General features: G+C 51.9%; 1 protein-coding gene across 7 annotated transcripts in view; it reads right to left on the minus strand.

Moving 5' to 3' along the window:
• LOC106506054 (uncharacterized) overlaps positions 1-18,593 on the minus strand; it is a 303,642-nt gene that overhangs the window by 131,833 nt on the left and 153,216 nt on the right. For 2 of the 7 annotated variants that reach the window (XM_084997451.1, XM_084997452.1), the window contains one exon: positions 3,267-3,436. The exons of the other annotated variants lie outside the window; for them this stretch is intronic. The gene's annotated coding sequence lies outside the window, so the exon portion shown is untranslated. The remainder of the gene's footprint in view (positions 1-3,266; positions 3,437-18,593) is intronic. 7 annotated transcript variants of the gene reach the window in all.

An 18,593-nucleotide genomic window follows, 5' to 3' on the forward strand; every position in this document is an offset into this window, starting at 1 on the left:
TCTGTTCGTGGTGTTTCCCAAACTTACTCGAAGCCAGAACCCCTCGTTGGGAGTGAGGAGCATCACATCACGGTTCCCAAGAGCTACCAGGGCCAGTGGGACCTTCTGTAAGACATGGGTGGTGATCTGATCCCAGCCATGGGGCTTCGCTACAACAGAGGTACTTCCAGGAAAGGAAAGCAAGGAGCTCCATGGGTCTATCCAAAATCTTCGTATAGCACTGGAAACTATATCTAGTCACTTATGATGGAGCATAATGATGTGAGAAAAAAGAATATATATATGTATGTGTGACTGGGTCACGTTGCTGTACAGTAGAAAATTGACAGAACACTGTAAACCAGCTGTAATGGAAAAAAATTAAAATCACATTAAAAAAATCTTCCCTCTCCCATCAACTTCCTCCAGTGCTGTCACCCTCAAGCATAAAAAATGACTCCAGGAGTTCCCTACCATTTCAGTGGGTTAAGGATCTGGTGTTGTCACTGCTGTGGCTCTTGTTATGGCTGTGGCTAGGGGTCCATCCCTGCCTCAGGAACTTCCACATGCCTCAGGTGACGCCAAAAAAAAAAAAGGAAAAGAACACCTCCCCCCACACCCCGCTCCAAGAATCAAGTACTTAAGACCATCAAATCCAGGCCTTTGGACAAATCAAAGGATCAGAGGATGGGAAGGGAGGTTTGCTCCTCTTTCTTACAATAATTCGCCTTAGAAGTGACAGCACTCATGCTATTTCTTTTCAAGTTCTTGCTGAGTTAAGAACTTATTTTGTGAGCTGTGAGCCTCCCATTGTGTTGAAAGCTTTCTGTGCTGAGTCCATCAAATCTCCATGAGACCATGGAAGTGGCCACTCTCATCAGCCCCATTTCACAGATGAAGAAACTGAAGCCCACTGAGGTTACGTGGCTGATTTGAGCCAAGCCGGCTAAGGGAGGGGGGCAGCGGGATTCAAACTGACCCACTAGGCCCTGCTCTATTCCACGTGATTGTAATGAAATCCTAATTAATACATACAAGCACCTGCACACCTGACCCTGGTTCCCAAACATCTTACACAAAATTAAATTCGGTATACATGCAAGTCCACAGCTGCATATACAGGACAACATACAGTGAGATGTCTTTTGCCTGCAAAACGTGGAAATCACAGAATTGGGAAGAGCTTGGCACAATTTCCAAAACAAGCAGTTCCCCTCATCTTCACAACAGATGTTACACCTCCACTTTATGGGAGGGAAAGCTGAGCCCAGAGGGAAGAAATGATTTGTCTAAGGTCTCACGTTCGCCAGTAGTGACCCCATATGAATTTAGTGTGGATCTTGAGTTTCCCTGGGGCCTGAGCCCACGCTCAGACCACAAGCAGAAGCAGCCACTGACCTGAGGCTGTTCCCTGCCTACAAGTGCCAAAGGAATCCCCAGTCTCCCGAGGACCTATGAGACTTTCCAACTGCATCTCTTTGGAGAACGTCAAAGACCCAACATCAAGAGATCATGATGTGAAGGCTGTGAGCCTTGACTGCCACACACATGCATATATACATACACTAGGTACACATACATACGCATACACACACACACACATGCATGCGCACACATATACACTATACACACATACACACGCATATACACATGCGCACACACATACAAGACACACAGTACACACATTTATACACATATACACCTATACATATACAATATACTCATATACAATATGCACATGTCTGTACACACATGAGCCATGCACAATACATGTGTGCACATACATAAATACACAATATACATGTGCACACACATGCACATACACACTCAGCCCTTGTGTTCGCTGACCAGGATGTGATTTCAGCTGCCAACTTTACCAGGATTTCGTGCACTACCCACCCAACTCCCTTCTCTGGCGGAGGCCACCTTAGCCAATGAATGCTAATGGAAACGGAGTCTTCTGACACCTGGACAAAGGCTGAGAGAAGCTGAGAAATTGCTATCTTGAAAGAAGCCAGGGAGTTCCCATTGTGACTCAGCAGTAATGAACCCAACTAGTATCCACGAGGATGCAAGTTTGATTCCTGACCTTGCTCAGTGAGTTAAGGATCGGCATTGCTGTGGCTGTGGCGTAGGTCGGCAGCTGCAGCTACAATTTGACCCCTAGCCTAGGAACTTCCATATGCCATGGTGTGGCCCTAAAAAAAAAAGTCAGAAGGAAGTTTGGGAAGGGAGGCACACGCACTGCCAGGTAAGAAGGGTGCTGGGTGGGGGCCTGGATAGATGCCCAGACTACAGTCACGGGACCTGGAACCCACGCCAGCTCTGCTGCAGTTGAACTGTGTGATTTTTCCCCTCCTCCCTCCTGCCTTGGTGTGTCCATCTGTGCAATGAATCTATTAAATCATTTAGCAGAGAGCTTCTGTGAATCTGAATTTAAGCCCAGCAGACGGGCATAGGAGCCATCCTGGGCTTGAAGCCAAGGAGTTTAGAGGAAAAGGTCTGCCTGGAGTTCCCATTGTGGCGCAGTGGTTAGCGAATCTGACTAGGAACCATGAGGTTGCGGGTTCGATCCCTGCCCTTGCTCAGTGGGTTAACGATCCAGCGTTGCCGTGAGCTGTGGTGTAGGTTGCAGACGCGGCTCGGATCCAGCGTTGCTGTGGCTCTGGCGTAGGCTGGCAGCTACAACTCCCATTAGACCCCTAGGCTGGGAACCTCCATATGCCGCGGGAGCGGCCCAAGAAATGGCAAAAAGACAAAAAAATAAAAAAGAAAAGGTCTGCCTGAGGAGCCTCCACTCCAGTATGGGAGAGCATTAGGTACCCAGGGATGCTTCCCCTCTGGAGCTGCTGGTGCAGCTGTGTGACCTTGGCAAATCCCCACCCCTCTCGAAGCCAAGGGACTCCTTCCAATTCCTGAAGACATGGGACGAGGTCGCTCTCTGTTCCCCAGCAGTGAGACATCATGAAAAGGAAGGATTCTAGGAGTTTCCATTGTGGCTCAGCAGGTTAAGCCTACTAGCATCCATGAGGATGCAAGTTCAATCCCTGGCCTCGCTCAGTGGGTTAAGGATCCAGTGTTGCTGCAAACTGCAGCATAGGTTGCAGATGCGGCTTGGGTCTGGTGTTGCTGTGGCTGTGGCGTAGGCCAGCAGCTGCAGCTCTGATTCAACCCCTAGTCTTGGAACCCCCATATGCCGAAGGTACAGCCCCAAAGAGAAGAAAAAAAAGAGGAAGGATTCTAGAGACAGACTGCTCCAAACTCAAATCCCAGACCTCATCACTTACTAGTTATCCTATTGGGTGTGTTACTTGACTTCTCAATTCCTCAGATTCCTCCCCTGCAAAGCTTGGACAGCAATACCGCCAACGTGGGAAGGAGGGAACGTCCACAGGAGACCATGGCATGAGCAGGGCTGTACAGGGCAGGGAAGACTCTGGCACCTGGGGTTGGGGTCCTGAAAAAGTATATAAAAAGCCCAATTGGGAAATCAGCAAAGTATTTGTAGATGCCTGGGTCTACAAACTCAAATACCTGAAATAACTTTGGGGCAACCCCTCCCAGCAGAGGACTTTGCAGATCTCCACTTCACCAGTGTGAAAGGAACAACGGAGAAAAAAAGAAAAAGTGCAAAGCAAGGCACACAGAATGCTTCTGCTGGGGCAAGAAATTTGGGAGATCCAAACGTAGCTATGTAGCTGCTTATTTTTGCAAATAGAAACACTGGATGAATAAACAAAAAAACAGGGAACACGGGCAGAAGTATCAGGGCTGGAGGTGAGTACACCTTTTCATTTAGTAATCGCTTTTGAGTCATCTTCAAAAATATTCAAAAATAAAATAAAGCTCAGCAAAGCTCAAGGTGCCTGATAGAAGGCAGACAATCTGGAGGGCTGGCCTGAGCCAACCAGCTTCTTTAAGCCAGATGGACAAGTCCACAGACAGATAAACAGCCCAGAGGCCAAAGTCCCCGAGGGCTGAGGAATGGGCCAGCCAGGCAGCCAGCACCGCCCCCTGCCCACCCCAGCCCAGCCCAGCCCAGCCCAGCAGGGAGCCCTGCGCCCTCTCACCCACACCCCTGCTGGCAGGGAGCATTCCACTGCCTGATTCTTCCCGGAATGAATGCTTTCTCTAAGCTCATTGCAAAACATCCTGGCTGGAGCTGCAAACGGGAATCCAGAAGCACCCCCAGGAGAGAGGTAACCCGTTTCCTGAGGACATTCCGGCCTGGTGCGAGGGCCTGCAGCAGGGGAGGGCAGAACAGGCAAGGCTGCCATTTGCAGCTAAGCCTGAGCCCCATGGTGGGCACAGATGTGAACTGAGGGGGTGCTGCATCCAGACTGGACCAGCCACCGACTTTCAGGCAATGTTTGGCATTGGAGGAGTTTCCCCAAGCCCCACTCCATATCCACTCCTTGGGGCCTGACCAGCTGAGACGCCCTCTGATCACCTTTGGGGGCTGTCCCTGGGCTTGCTGAGGGAGAAGAGAGAAGGGAGCCCCTCACGGTAGGTTCTCTCAGCCTCCCTACATACCCATCTCCCAAGGTGGTATGTCACACAGTGTGTCATACAGCAGAGCCCTGGCTGGTGTCAGGGACCTGAATCATCACTACTGCCACCATCAAACCATCATCTCCATCACACCACGTCCTCATCCCCATCATCGCCATGATTATCACACCACTATCATCATCTCAGCATCACCATAACCACCATCACATTTTCATCATCCTCATCACTATCGTCATCAGTATCTTCATTATCCTCACCTCCTCCCAGGTCTCTCATCCTCTATATGTGCCTTTGCCGACCAACCCTCTCCCTGGCGCGGATGTTCCTCCTGAGTCACAGATACAAACGAGACCATCATGGCTTGTATTGCCCGCTGCCCTCACAAAAATGCCTTAGCATTTGTCCATTCACAGTCTGACTCCAGCCTCATGTTCTGTCCCCATTTCCCACCAAGCCCACCCTGTACCAACAACACAAAGCTCAGCCCCATCAAGCACTTTCATGAGCACCTTTCCACCTCAGTCTCAGTACATGCACTCCCCTCAGCTTGAAATCCCCATCCCCTCCTCTGACTCCTGAATCCTATTAATCTCTCAAGATCCAGACCAAATTCTTGCCTCTAGTCTGTGTCCAAGCCCTTGCCCCAACTTCCACCCAAATATCCAGTCATACTGAAAATTTGATGACTGTGGTTACTCCCCCACTAGACAGTGAGCCCCTGTGACACATGGGCTACATTTCTTTCCTTGGTATCAGTTTTGTCACTGTTCCATCCCAGTACTGGCCTGGCACAGGGCAGGAGCCCAAGACAGGTTCAATAAACAGGGGATGGGTAAGAAAGTTGGCAAGAATGCAGGCAGGGGACATGAGGAAGGAATTCTAACTGTGTCAATTCACAGGCCCTGGTTAATTTATCCAGAGCTCAGCCCAGGTCTGAACCAGCCTCTTCCCCGGTGCCAAACTCCAGAGGATTGGGAGGCCACTCTGTGGAGAAAAGAGATCTCTAATCTCTGCTGAGTCTTCCTCAAACACCAGCATCCTACTGCCCTCCTAAGTCATTGCCTGGGGAGGAGGCTGCAGAGGCAGCAGAGGGTTCACAGTACCTGGAAGCCTACGCCATGGTGATGACTCTGACCACCTGTGCCTCCCGTCTTTGTGACACATCCAAACTCTCAGCATGCCTTCAACAAGTGAATTCATTCACTTGTTCACAGATATTTATGATGCCCTTGCTAAATGCCAGATGCTATACTAGGGAGGGGAATTCAGCAGAGGTCGACTCAGGCTCCTCCCCCTTCATTGGGTTGGATTTGGGGCTGAAGACCAGGCACCATTTCCATCTCCATCACTACCATCAGCACCACCATCACCATCATCATCATTGCCACCATCACTATTGTCATCACCATCATCATCACCATCACCACCATCACCACCATCACTATCGTCACCATCACCACCATCACCACCATCATCACCACCATCACCATCATCATCACCATCAGCATCATCATCACCATCATCAGCATCATCATCACCACCATCACCATCATCATCACCATCAGCATCATCATCACCATCATCAGCATCATCATCACCACCATCACTATCATCATCACCACCATCACTATCATCACCACCATCACCCTCTTCAACACTGCTCCAAGAACTTGCTGTACCCAGTACCTCCATGTGTCATTCCTCAGGAAAGGCGTCCCATCCTGTTTAAGCAAACCCTTGGAATAGGCCACTGACCTCAACATTCTCAGGTCAGAAGACCATGATTTCTGCCCTGGTTCAAAAAAAGACCACCTAGCATCATGACCTTGGGCAAGAGACGTGGCCTCTGTACCTCTGTTAAAGAGGATGTCCCACTTCCTCAAAAGCCAAAGGTGCAGCTTGACTCCTAACTTCGAAGCCTTGGATGGCTCCAGCCAGAGGTGCCACTAGCTGCCACATCTGGTGGGCCCTGGATCCTGGGCAGGGACAGGTGGGACAGACTGGCACATCTCTCCATCCCTGCCCTGGGGACTCTGGCCACAACTCTGGGCAGGAGGGGGACTCTAGCCAAGGGAAGAAAGGACACAGTGACTTCATCCTACTTTACTTCTCACCCAGCCCCCTCTCCTGACCTTTCCCCAGAAGACCAGCCCATTGCAGAATCTTTTTTTTTTTCTTTTTCTTTTTATAGTGGCACCTGTAGCATATGGAATTTTCCAGGCTAGGGGTGGAATCAGAGCTGCAGCTCCCAGACACAGCCACAGCAACACCAGACCCAAGCCATGTCTGTGACCCATGCCATAGCTTGCGGCAATGCAGGATCCTTAACCCACTGAGTGAGGCCAGTGATCGAACCTGCATCCTCATAGACACTATGTTGGGTTCTTAACCCACTGAGCCACAACGGTAACTCCCCATTGTAGATTCTTGATGAAGATTCTTCACTAAGCAGGGCCTCCTCTTTAAAAGAAAAGTCTTTGTGTATGTTTCCTAATGCCCCGAACTCCATTCTCTGGAATACTGGGGCCCAGACCGACAGCCACTTAACTGTCTTGGGTGGTCCAGCTCCTTACAGTGTGATACTGCCTGCAGGGGGTCATCAAGGGTCCCAGTCTTTCCTGAGCCAAATTTTGGGAGGAGACACCCAGTCAAGGGGTTGGAGGGTGGACAAAGGCCATACGCACAGAGAACAGAAACTGGAAAAACTCAGCTTCCAGATAATCATGGCAAAGTGGAAAAAGGTCATGGCTGCCTTCATTCAAGGGGAGGAAGCATGACACCAGGCTGCCTGGGTCTCTGAACTCAGAGTCAGGGCCCTAAGGGAGCACTGACTCACAGAGGGGAAGCTGAGGCCTAGAAGGGGGAGTTCAGCATAAGACACTCAGCAGGTGGCTGCAGAGCCAGAGCCCAGAGCCCAGTGCCCTACTGCCAGGTCCACCTCTGAGCAGGGCCACTGGTGCCAGGCAGACTGGCACTTCACATCACAGCTCAGTGCTCCTCACTGGGTCTCTCTGGGGCAGGATTTGGGTGTATCCACTGGCCATTGTGGGTTCAGGGGCACTACAAGACTTCCACACCTGCAGATAGCCTGTGGACACCTGGCCCCAACCAGGAGGGGCCTTGCCAGAGCCTGCAGTGCCCCCCTGGGAAGAAGTGAGGGTCAGCCGGGCCCACAATCCCCTCTCCTGACCCCTCCCTCCTCCTTGTATCCCCCACTCTGTCCCTATGTCCCCAGACCCTGACCTTGTTCACCCACCTCTGCGCTCTCACTCTTCTGACTTACTTTTGATTCACCCGATTCTCCTTTTCTCTTTTTTCTCTGCATCTCTGTTCCTCTCTCGTTCTCTCTCATGCGTACGTGTGTGCGTGTGTGTGTCTGTGTATTCACTAGGTTTGTTTATCTCTCACACAGCCTTGCAGTATAGCTGAGAACACACTTTTTCATTTATTACCTCATTTGTTTGACAACAACTCTGTGAAGAAAGCAGGGGGAAAAAGAAGGATGATTACTTCTCTCTGTGCCCAGGCTGAAGGCAGAGGCTCAAAGAGCTTGGGAGTGTCTAAGGTCACACAGCTGTCAGGGCCACCTCCTGACAGGAGCATCAGCCAATGTCGGTAAGAGCATCTGTGCGGGGAGTGTTCTGGCCACACCGAGTGCGGGGCGATGCCCAGCCACCTCTTACTCCACTGCAGTGAGCTGCCTGAGCCCTGAATTTCTCTGGGCTTGTTCTGACCCAGATTCTTCCAGATCAGCCAGCCTGACTCCAGACGGACAGCTCCACCGTCCCTAGATGTCCCCAGAGGTCCCTGGATGTGCCAGTAACTGTCAGCATGGTGATTCCTGGAAGCAAGTCTCTGGGGACCATGGCCTGGCCCTGCAGAGTCGTGCGAGGCAGCGAGTCCTGTCTGTTGATGAGTGGCCCCTCGGCTGTGCTGGAGGGGGCTCCCATGGAGATCAGCCTTGTGCTGGAGAGGACAGGGATCCTTTGTCCTGAGCCTGGAGTGTGGCCAGCTGTGGAACAGCCCAGGAGGGATCTGCACTGAGAGTCACTAGGCAGACAGGCATGAGAGTGATGCTTCACTGTCAGGAGCCGCTGCCTGCTGGACCTCTCCTGGGGGGTCTCCCAGGCACCTCCATCACATCCGGGCTCAACATCCCCTCCCACTACCACTGCTAAATCACTCCTCCTGGACACACCTTTGGGGAACAAAGAACACCACCAACCAGCATTTGGGGTCACCAACGGCTCCTCAAAGCCCCTCACTCTCAAGCCACATTCCATGAGGGCCACCTCCAAACTGGCCTCCTCTCAGGCTCTCCGTCTCCCTACTTCTGCCACATGGTTCTGTTCTGGATTTCTGCACTTGCTCCCTTCCTGGGCTTTTGCCTCTCATCCATCCCACCTCCACCATACCCTCCCATCCCAACCATCTCTGCAGAAGAGGAGCGAGAGTGTAGGCTTGGGTTCTGCAGCCAGCCAGACCTGGATTTGTGTTCTTGTGCCACTTCTATTAGTGTGACTTTGGGCAAATTACTTACTTTCTGAGCATCTTGACATCAGTGAGCTAATTCTCTTGACTCTCTGTTCATGCTTACGAAGGGACCTACTAATTATGATTTGACTTCCTGCTAGAATAATCTACCAGAAGAGAGCATGCTGAACAGAGAGATGAGGCTATTCTACTCAACATAACAGATGTAGGTAGCTCTCTTTGTAAATTCATTATTTGGTATTCTTGTCTGCCAAAAAAAAAAAAAAAAAAAACCATAGAATAGAGTAGAGTAGGATAAAATGTCCAAATTAGATGGAGAAATCTGAGGACCTTCTCATAACAATAACAACATCAAAGATGAAGGTAGGGAAAAGGAGAATATGTGTGACTATCCTGCCTTCAAAGACCTGGAAGGCTACTAATAGAATAAGGCCTAGGCTTGTTTTTGTGGTCTTAAGATGCACATGTGGACAGATTTAAATTGAAGTAAGTAACTACCACCTTACTAAATAATTGGGTAGTGAGCCACCTATAACTGGAGGTATGCAAGAAGAAGCTGTGCAAACCTTGGCAGAGAGGTGTCAATCTTCAGCCTTCTTTCTTCCTTTTAACTGCTAACACATTCACTCAACCACAAAGCTCTTAAGTCTGTCTGTCCCCCTCCATCCCCACAGCCACCACCCTGGGCCAAGCCACCATTCCCTCCTTCCTAGATGAAGCAACAGCTCTGGGATGCTTCCCTGTCTCCAAGCTTGCCTCCTCCCCTTCATCATTTCCGGATGTACTCTTCCTAAAGCAAGAAAGAATAGGGTCATTCTGTTCACCTACCACGATCCCACTCCCTGGCCATCATTGCCCTCAGTGCAGAGTCTGAACTCCATAGCACGGGTACCAAGGCCTCCTTACCCAGTCCTGATCACCTCTCCAGTGCACTGTCACCACTCACACCCCCACACGTGATGCTCAGACAAAAGGAGCTACCTGCTGCCTGCTGTTGCTGCCTCCTCTCTCCCCACAACACCCCCCACTTCCCTGGCTTTGCAGACACCACTATCTTTGCCTGCAAGACTGTTGCCTTCTCCATCCCTGCCTGGATGACTCCTACTGTCAAATCATGTCTGAGCTTCCACCTCTCCCCAGAACACCTTCCTAGGTATCCCGTGCACACACCCAGCCTGGGCTAGACCTCTGTAGAAGCCGCATGTCCCTGCTCGCAGCCCGTTATCTCCACACTACATCAGCTGTGGCTTGTCCCTTTCCCCCAAGAAGAACTCAAGGTCAGGGGCCATGCAGGCTTCACCACGACAGCCCCGCCCACACCTGCCGCATTGAATCAGTTCAGCAGCTGCTGGTTAAAGACAGGAAGGAAAGGGGGTGAGGTGGGCACGATGCAGGAGGCCAGGCAAGCGGGGCTGGAGGCTGCCTTTGATGTCCTAGCCCAGCCTGCTTTTCTAGAGCTCAGTCAGAGTACAGGGAGGGAGGACTTGTTACTAGGTTAGGGGCCCTCTGAATAAATTTCTGCTCCTTGGGCCTCTGGCTAGCCAGGGAGTACCACGGGACCACCAGCCAGAGGCCGGGCCCAGGGCCAGGAGGAGAAAGGAAAGCTCCTGGGCAGCGGGGGGAGGTCGGGTCCTTGTTGGCTTGAATGACAGTCCCCAGGCCCAGGCAGGACCATGGCCCCGGCTACTCCTGGGCACTGAGGCCTCTACACCATTTGGAATTCATCACAGCCAGGGCTGGGCTGGGCGCTGGATCTGGCTAACATTATCTTGGAATGTTCAGGGCCTCACATGTATTCTCCAGCTGGTTCCCAGGGACCAAGGACACAGAAGTGCCCCTCCCCACCCCCACCCGCCCTGCTCTCCACATACCCCCCAGGGCAGCCAGACAGGGATAAGAGGAAGGGAGGGACAAGACGGGACACAGATGCCCATCTGGGCTCCAGGCCCTGGCCAATGGCAGGAACAAAAAGAGCCAGAAGAGTGGCCCAGTCCCCTCCCCAGACCCAAGGCATCCACCGCTACCGCTGCCACCACTAATTAGCGCTTACTACCACTAATTACCACTGATGTGGTTAACCAGCTCTATGCCTCTTACCCATATAAATTTATTTCATCCTTATAACAACCCTATGGAGTAGGTGCTGCTATTAACCTTGTTGGCAGATGAGGAAACTTGCCTAGAGTCCCACAGGGACATGTCCAGGGCCAGGATTTAAACCCAGACAGGCAAGCTTCTACTTGCTGCTTCAGATTCTACTGCTTCCAGAATATTCTGGAAGCACTAGAGCTGCAAATAAAGGCTGCACCCAACCCTGAGTCCTTCAGACTTGAGCAAGAATGCTTTGGGGCCCCAGCCATGGACTGTTCGCTGTGCAGCCCGTCTTTAGGATCGTCACCTTCCTAGGTGCTAAGAATTGAGAAAAAATTTTGCAGACATGGGGGTGGGGGTGTTGAAGAGGAGTTTACAGTCCAGCAGACACCAGCGGAAACCATTCTGGGGCTCGCGGGTTTTAGCACAGCAGGATTGAACAGAAGGATTAACCAGGAAATTATAAGAATGAAAGGAAAATGGCAGATCTGATCCTGGCCTGGGCTCTGTCTCCCGTCAGTTCACAGTCCCAGCCGCATATGTCACCCCCAGAACCCTCATAAAATAGACTAATAAAGCCAACCTCGTGTTGAAAAGAGAGAGCAAGAAGCTTGGCCCAGGGCCTGGCACATAGTAGGCCCTTGACTAATATACTTTCAGATATCTGGATCTGAAAGCAGAGCAAAAACAGCCTGAGCCCTTCACCCTAAAGAGGGCTGGTGGCTTCAGGACAGACAGAGCTGAAGGGCCATCCACAGGGATGGAGAGCAGCATGGGGCCCGTGGAAATGTGTAAGCAATGGAAGAGGAGGGAGGGGACGCCCCTCATGGGACAAAGACCCACAGGTGCCCTCTTGGCTTTCAGCCACCTTCCGAGAGGCGTACGAGAGCCCATTCAGCTGGGCGGTTTTTATTCTCTGACAGGCACGAAAGGGGCTCCAGCTCTATTATCTTCTACCCACTCCTGATTCACAAAGAAAAAAACAGTTTATCCAGATTGTAAATCAGGGGCTGGTGACCGGGCATTGCGAAAGCCTGAATCGCAATTCCCAAGGAACATTTTCCAAAGCCCATGGAGAGAAATCATTCTTCCTGGCCCTGGAGGCCCCACAGGAGAAGGAGGAGCCAGAGCTGGAAGCCACTGCTGTAATATACAAAGTGGCCCCACCCTCCGCATGGAGCATACGGGGAAAGGGGGTCCACAACAGAGAGAAGGACCTGGCCAGGGACCCTGGGTGAGATGGTGGCAGAACTGGGTCTTGTTCTGGGCCTCTTGGTCCAAAGCCATCTCCTCTCACCTGGGTCAGGTGGAGTTAAGTTCAAAGGGGACGACCCTGCTGTGGAGCTCAAGGAGCAAGTCTGTGAGTGGAGGGGATGCCCAGGGTCCCCTTCTCAAAGCCAGGAGCTGCAGGGACCAATAAGAAGGAGATGATGCTCTGTGATGGAGAGATGAAGGGGGTTTGGGGTACCCAATTCAAACTCTGCTTCCTTCCCCACCACTGGCAGGAGTGAGCCAGGGCTTAATTCCTCTGCCCTCCGCTTTCACATCTGGCAAAGGGGAAGATGTTGCTTGATCATTCACTGGGATAAATGGTACCCAAGCCTATCCCTGCGCATGGCACCCAGTGGGTTCTCTCTAATGCTCATGAAGGTCCAAATGCCTTGTGGGGACAGGAGTGTCCTATGGAGTGCTTGGGCTGGCTGGATGTCTGCTGAGGCCTGACCGGCCACTTTCTCCTGAGAGTCAGAAGCCCCAGCCTGCCCCAGGATGTCACCTGTCCTGGAGGATAGGACAGGGCAGTGGAACAGGCACTGAACCAGGCCTCACTCAGGACACAGATTCTACTGAGGGACCCTGAGTCAGTGGCTTCTACTCTGTGGGATTCTGCTACCCTATCTGCAAAAAGTAGATCTTCGCCTTTCACCCTCTTAAAGTGCCGTTACTGCTCATGTCACAGTATGACCAGGAAACATCACTGCTTCTTCCTGAGCCTCAGTTTCCTCCTTATTGAAATGAGGCCATGTCATCTCCCTTTCAGAGCAGTTCTGGCCCCAACCCACCATTGACTCACTGGGGATTTATGGCACTGGTAGCATAAGTCTTGTTAGGAGCCCCCTTTCCTTTCAAATGCCGCTCTTAAGTGTCCTCAAAGATAGGAACAGAGAGATGTGAGCCATACCGGTGAGGCTGCAAAAATTCAAGGCCTCCTCAAGCTATTAGACCCAGTGATTTGAAAATCAGTGCTTTTCACCTCTGCATTCCCAGTGTTCCTAATAATTGCGGGGGGCAGCAGACCAAGACACAGCATGCTCAGTGCTATGAGGAGGGAGGGGTGGCAGGATAGGAACCCCAAAGATAGAGCAGGCACTGCCACGACTTCTACTTGGGGGACAGGAGAGTCATCCAAGACCCCACGGCCACCTCAAGACTCTGGTGCCCACATCAGCCATAGTCCCAGACTCTCCCAGAAGGCAGACCCCTCGTCCAGCTACCAGTGGGCATCTCTTTCTACCTGAGCCACAGACAATACAGACTCAGCTCAGTCAAAACCAAACTCACCATCTTCCCTTCTAATCCCCAGCCTTTCTCTCTCTATGTATGGTCTGCCTCCCTCTTAGAGTAAGTACCATCCCCACATCCAGGAACCTGGCAGTCACTCCCAGCATCTCCTTCCTCTTATATCTCCCCTAGTTGAACTATTTCCCAACTGGGGTCCATTCAAATTCCCTTAAGCCCTGCTCCTCATGCCCACTTAAACCCTCATTCAGGCTTTATTCAGGGGTCCGTTTCCTCTGCCAGATGAGGAATTCCTTGAGAGATGGACAATTTCTCACTCAACACATTAACTCCAGAGCCCAGAACATCAGTAACCAGTAGGTCCTTAATAGATGATTCTGAATGACAGATTCAGAAGCCTATGCAACAGAGGAGACATCCGAGGCATCTGTAGGACTGAGTAGATGTTAATCTGATGGCCCCCAAAGGAAGAAGTTTTTAAATGACACTCTCCAGCCCTAGGCAGACAGCCCCTCCCAGCAGAGCTTTGGCGGGTAGAGAGAATGTCGAGGTGCTGAGGCAGGAGAGGCAATGGGGCCAGATCCTAAAAGGCACTGAATGCCACACTGAGGAATGTGGTTTGGGGAAGGCTGATTTTGTTTCCTTTTCTTTTAGATTTGTCTTTTAGGCAAAGAGCACTCTGACGGCACTTGAGGAAGACAAACTGAGACCAGACCAGCACTTGGCTCTGAAAACCTTGCCCTGGCCTCTCATGAGATCAGATTTCCCTGCCTTGGGCCAAACCCTTTAAAGTGCTTTGGCATCGGGTGAAAGATTGTCAGGGCCAGAGGTCTGGCGGGGGTCAGTTTGGGTGGCACCCAGGGTCCCTCTGGTGCTTTGCCTTGCTCCTGCTCTTACTCCCCATCCTGGTGGCACTTCTGAAGCCAAGAAAAGGGGCAAAGGTGGCCTAACCCGGCACAAAGGGTGGGACGGAGACCTGGGCTTCCACCAGACCAAGGACCCTGCTATAGGTTGGTGGCACCCCAGCGGTTGGAACACTCCTTTCTTGATACCTGTGCAAAGTGCCCCCAGCTGGAGCTGCCCTCACAGGCTCGAATCCCACCTCCAGGGCGTCTCAGCAGCCCCCACTCACCCTGCCTCCCGGCATATGGGCCTCCTTCTAGACGCAAAGTTAACCACAGAGCATGAGAGCATGTGGGGATTGTGACAGGACATCTGGGCCCCATGAGTGGCCTCAGTATCACCTCTCCCTGTCCTTTGTTCCTTGCCACCGCAGCCAGAGCTTTTCTGCAGCACCCACAGTAGGGGCCTAGCTGCGGTCCTGGGCTGCACTGCCCCCTGCATCGTCCATGGCCTCCACCCACCTCTTCCAAAGCGTTGCTTTGAAATACTGAGGGACACAGCCAGCTGTGCCCTCTGAGTCCATCCAGGGTGTGCCTCATTCATTTGGGTGCCCTGCACCCAGGACATCCCCTCAAGTCCAGCAGCAGAAGCTTGGAAGGGAAGGTAGGAATGGTGATCCCAAGCCAAGGAGCCAAACTGTGAGGAGGAAGTATTGTCAGCAAGGTTTGGGTGGAGAAGGGAGCCTGGCCCACTGGTCATCAGACTTGTCGGTGCCTCAGAACACCCAGAGCTGGTTAAAATACAGAGAGCTCGGCCTAGCCTCTGAGCTTCTGATGCAGCAGATCTGGGCTGGGGCCCAGGAACTGGCATTTCTAACAGGTTAAGGTGATGCCACCGAAGCTGCTGGTCCTGGGACCACGCTTTGAAAATCCTTCTGAGTTGATGAGGGTGAAGCCAAGAGTTTAGAAGAGGATGAAGAAACCAAAAAGCAGAGGTGGGCTGAAGCCACACAGTGCAGGGCCTTCTACGGTGCCTCGGGGGAGTCACAGCCTTGGGCAAGGACAGGTGGCCCAGAGGAGCAAAATAAGAGAAGCCCTGCACCCAAACACGCCTGAGTCCGCCTCTGCTCCTGACTCTGTAAGGCCTCAGCCAGCTTCCCCCAGGGGGCCTAAGTCTCCTCCTGTGTGAAAGGCACATCCCCCTGCCCACCCACCTCCTCAAGGGGCAGGTGTGCCTGGCGGGGAGACAGCATGGGAGGGGGTTGCAAACTGGAAGGCCCTCAGCAGATGCGAGAGTGATTATTATAATCCCCCTCCCCCAGATGGCACGGTCCGGGTTGCCCCCTCTTCCGCCTGCCAGGCCCCTCTCCGCGGTCCCCAGGGACTGAAGGCCCGGCCAGTCCTTGACTGCCTCAGGGGGCCCCCAGCCCGGGCTCAGCATGGGCCAGCCTCCAGCTCGCAGGGTCTTTCTTCAGGTGCAAGGACCCAAGTAGCTGTCAGCGGGCGGCTCCTCAGCAGGGCACCTCGAACAGGCGGAGGCAGCGGGGGTGGCGCTGCGCAGCCGGGAACAAAGGCCGGCTGGGAGCTGGCAGGGCGCCATCAGGGTTCAATGCACAATGGCCCGGGGGCTGGCGGCTTCGCTCCTGGCCAGCATTTGCATAATGTCTGGGGCAGGAACAGGTGCCCGGTCAATAGGCAATTGTGAGGCTGTTCTGTCAAAAGAGAAGGGGCCTGTATTGAAGGCTCGGCTCGCCTATTGCAATGCAAATAGCATTCAAAGCAGACCAGCCCAGCTTGGGCTCCCGGGAGCTCCAGCTTCATGAAAGCCACCGAGCCGGCCCGGCTGCTGCCTCTGCTGGTGCCCGCTTTGTCTGAGGCCAAAGGGTGGCATTGGCAGCGGGGGCTGGGAGCCCACAGCAGGGAGAGGGAGCAGGTCAGCCTACTCATCCTGGAGGGCTTCCCGGAGGAGGAGCTGATGTCACTGAACTTTGGCCAAATATTCAAATGAAGAGAGCCCCAGAGTAAAGCTGCTAGTCCAGCCAGTACACCTTTGTGAAATCTGCCAGGGCTCCCGTGCCAGGTCACCCCTCACTTCTCTCTGCATGGGCCCAGACCCTGAGATTCAGGGTCCATTCTGTCACCCCTAACATGGACTCGGTGCTTATTGTAGACGAGTGCTGTTGTAACTGGGGTCAATCCTCACAGCAACCCTATGAGATAGAGAATGTTATTTTCATTTAACAGATGAGGAAATTGAGGCACAAAAAGGTTCAAGGTTGCACACCTAATATGAGTTAAAACTAAGGAAAGAAGCCAGGCAGGCTGGCTCCAGAAGCCATCCCCTGGCACCACTGTGCTAGGGCTGCCAGTAGAAGCCCCTCAGTACTTAACAAAGGCACTGAAGTCCAGAGGGAAGCCAGACCTGCCGGCTGGTGGCCCAGAACCCAACGTTCCTGGCTCCCTGCACTGCTTTGTTTTTAATCTCTGCAAGCACGTCAAAAGAGGGAAAGGGCTAAAATCAGATTCAGGATGCAGGGATGGTGGCAGGAGAGGGTAACCCCAAGGTGACTTTTCCCCCACATCAGCGATAAGGAAGCATTTCCTTCATAGAAACATTCCAAACTATGGGGACTTTTGCTTGGCAGGTGGTGTGGTTTCCCCCGGAAAAGTGGGGGCCTAGAAGCTGAGTTCAGATCCCTGCTTTATCACTTACAGGCCAGATGATCTTGAATAACTCACTTCTGTTCTCTAGGTCCATTTCCTCATTTGTCAAAAGGGGAATTATGATCATTCACATTCTAGGAGTGTGAGACATGAAGATAATGTCCCCACGGAGTAGGTCCACTAGTGTCAGCTCACTTCCCCATGCTGTATGCTTTTGGAAAGCTGGCACTCCAAAAATATTCTACCCTACCCAGTTTCATGTTGAGTTGAAGAAGGAGCAAGCATTTGTGTGGGTGTAAATTTATTGTCACTCACTTGCAGTCATTGACTTTACAAGATTCATTCCTTTTTTTTGTTTTAATTTCTTAAAAATTTTCAGGGAACTCCCCAGTGGAAGCCATTATCTCCTGCACAATACTTGAGATGCTTGAATCAGATAAAAGGAAACTCCCTATTGGACAGACAAGCTGAGGGACTCTCCAAGCTTCTCTCCAGGGCCTGAACCCTAGGTCCTGCTCATCGAGATGTCAGAGAACACCAGAGCTCATCTGATCATCAACAGACAACAGATCCCTTCCCAGCCACTCTGATAGATGGGAGGCTGTGTCGAGCCGTATTCTGAAGCAGCCTCCAGGGAGAGCAGGAAAGAAAGCTCTGATCTGCTAGTGAGGTCTGCCACAAGCACTGGACAGCAGAGGGGCAGTATCCGTGTTACATATTTGTCATCTTTGATCCAGTGGCTACGTGGGGAAACCAAACCCAGAAAAGAGAAGTGGCTTCCCCCAAATCACATAGTGACAATGTTAAAGCTAGAAATTTTGATATTTTTTTCTTAAAAAAAAAAAAAAAGATCCTGAACATTTTGCATTGAACCTGTACTATTTTTGCAAATGGGAAAATAATTCAAGTATTTTAAATTGAAAAACTAAATAAAATCAAGATGACCCTACTATAAACAGGAATGCCTGGGGTGATGGGGGTAGAGCTGGAGTACCGAGATTTATAATGGTGAGGCTAGTTATGTTTTGCATCAGTGTCGCTGCCCACACTGTGTAATGCTTTACAATCTCCAAACTGCCTCTCATCCAAGCATCCGGTTAGTGCTCCTGAAAATGCTGTGGTCCTAGGAAAAGCAAGCACTCTTTACTCCCATTTTGCATATGAAAAGATTAAGGCTCAGACAGTGGCTAAGACTTACCAGAGGTCAAGGAGTGAGTGGGGGGCAGAACAGAGATTTGAGCCCTGGGGTTAGGCTTTGGGAAGAGTCAGCAGGGAGCCTCAGGAAGTCTGGAGGAACCTTCTATTCACAGCTAGGGAGGGCCTCAGCATCTGAGGATGCAGCCCACCTTGTCAATCCTACTGCCTCGCGGCCCTGACCACATCCTGTACAGACCTGCTGGTGGTGGGAGTCTGGGCTGTCTGTGCTTAGAGGTAGACAGAGTGGATGGAGAGTCCTCTGGTTCCCAGGCCCCTCCCAACCCCCCACCTCGGCTG

This window comes from Sus scrofa, chromosome 14 (genome assembly GCF_054392235.1).
Source record: "Sus scrofa isolate SSC_HxYL_T2T_F1_AM1 chromosome 14, Sscrofa_HxYL_maternal_Yorkshire_Landrace_v2.0, whole genome shotgun sequence".
NCBI classification, from domain to species: Eukaryota; Metazoa; Chordata; class Mammalia; order Artiodactyla; family Suidae; genus Sus; species Sus scrofa.